We start from the raw sequence: 2,371 nt of genomic DNA, 5'->3' as shown, positions 1-2,371 counted from the left end.
TCTAAATTTTTGTGAAGGTTGTGAAGATATTGAGGAATATTATAGTACAAAGAACCTTTCATTGCCAATAAATATAAGAAACAAAGTAAAATGTAGTTCATTTGTTAATGTAAGCTTCAATAAGAAGGAATGTAGATTCCGGGGCAGAAATTTCTGTAATGGCTGAGAGTGTTTGGAGAGAAATAACTAGTGAAATCTCAAGACCTACCTTGCTTAATACTGATAATATAATACTCATAGATTATAGTGGGAAAAAGAGACAAAAATTACTGGGGAAATTTATTACAGATTTGAAGGGGTAAGGAAGTAACCGTACAGTTTTTAATAGTTAAGGAACTGCCACCAAGAATTTTGATTGGGTTGGATTTACTTTTTGCACTAGACGCTAAGCTAGACCTGAAGGAAAGAGAGTTGTTACTAAACACAGAACAAGGAAGTAAAGTAGTACCTTTGTTACAATTACCACTTGCCGAGGGCACTCAAGATTTAGATAATCCTTGTAACCAAGTACACAAGCAACCTAGGAATACAGTACCGGAAAGGAAATACTAATTGTAATACACAGGTCACATCTGAATAACTTTTTCAAAAAGCACAGGATGCTGAAATTCTAAATCCTTCAGAAAAGGATATACTTTTAGACACATTATTAGAGTTTAATGACCTTTTTGATGATAAGCCTGGATGTTGTAATAAGAATGTACACAAAATGGAGGTATATACCACAGAACCTTTGTGGCGAAGACGTATCCGATACCGTATAACTATAAGTCTCAAGTGAGGGAGCATTTAGAGAAAATTTTCGAGTGGGGAATTAGAGAACCTAGTGAATCATATCACCTCAACCCCCTGGTGGTAATACCGAAAGCTAATGGGTCGCTACGCATTTGCACTGATATGCGTAATGTTAACTTACACCAAAAACTCATTCAAACCAGGTCTATCAGGATAGATGAAACCTTGCAGGGTTTCCAATGCAAGAAGTGCATCACTATGATAGACATGTTTTCAGGTTTCTACCAGATTTTGATTACGGAAGAATCTTAACCTCTTACAGCATTTAGTTTTGATGGTAAATTGTACCAGTATAAAAGGTGAGTCTTCGGTTCTTCAAATGGAGTGAAAGCTTTCACTAAAGCTGTGAATAGAACACTAGGGGATACACTTTCAGATACAGTAATAATTTATATTGATGATTTGAGTATTAGGACAGAAATTTTTGAGGAACACATAGAACTCTTACAAGACGTATTTTCAAAGATTAGAGCTGCTAACAGGACCTTCAAATTGAAAAAAGTTTATCTTGCAAGGAAAAATAAATTATTTAGGTCATACTATTGATCAGAAAGGTATTCACATAAATCAAGATAGGATACAGTTAATAATTGAACTTCCTAGACCCAGAACTACAAAACAGCTGAAGAAAATTTTAGGTGCTTTTGGCTGTTTAAGAAAATTTGTTCACAGTTATTCACAAATTTGAAAACCATTAACAGACTTGCTTAAGAAAGACAAAAAGTAAGAGTGGGTAGAAAGGAAGAAAAAAGTTTCATATCTATGAAGGATGCCATAGCCAGAGATGCTACGTTATACCATCCTAACATGCAAAAGGAATCTTGCATACAGACCGATTCGAGTGGAATTGGCATAGGGGGATATCTATCTCGTGTCATCTATTATGTAAGTAGAACCGTACCATGCCCTGTTCGATTAAGAAATATTGACCATGGCAGACCTTGTCAGCTCCTTGCTCAGAAATGTGATGGATAAGCTTTCTACAGGAAATGGTAAGAACACTGGCCTTTGGCAAGAGGTGACGAGAGGCCAAGCGAGGGTTTAAATAGGTGCGCATGAGAGCGACACGAGGTCTTTTAATCTGGAATCATCGGAGAAGCAGGAGCTACTGGTCTTATTTCTAAACCGAACAGGGTAAGCTAGTCTACACCCATTCTGCCATTTGCATTGCTCACTTCAGTCTAGAAACGAATCATGAGTCTACTTTAATGAATAGTTACATATTTGTACCTGCCCGTTCAGGGCTGTCTCTACCATCAACTAGTACTAATAGTACAACCCTATTTAAGATCCCCGCGTTCAGAGGAACGCTACGTGGTTTGAGATGCGCGGGGTTTTTCATCCATTTTTACGGAAATGTGATGAAAAATTAGAGCAACGTGGTTCTTTTGGAAATGAAAGCGTCATGCCTTGTTTTTAATAAACAGACATGAAAATTGAAAGGGTAGGCTGCGGAATTTTTTCATTTATTTCACTCTGAAATAAATGAAAATCGAAATGCATTAATATCGTGTTAGACTTGTTTCTTCGCGGAATCTTTTTCCTAATGGGGGGTTAATTTTTTTTAAATAAGGTA

Source organism: Lepisma saccharinum, chromosome 10 (assembly GCF_977018435.1).
Source record: "Lepisma saccharinum chromosome 10, izLepSacc3.1, whole genome shotgun sequence".
NCBI classification, from domain to species: domain Eukaryota; kingdom Metazoa; phylum Arthropoda; class Insecta; order Zygentoma; family Lepismatidae; genus Lepisma; species Lepisma saccharinum.
The sequence above is the reverse complement of the archived record's forward strand: the minus strand, read 5'-3'. Positions refer to the sequence as shown.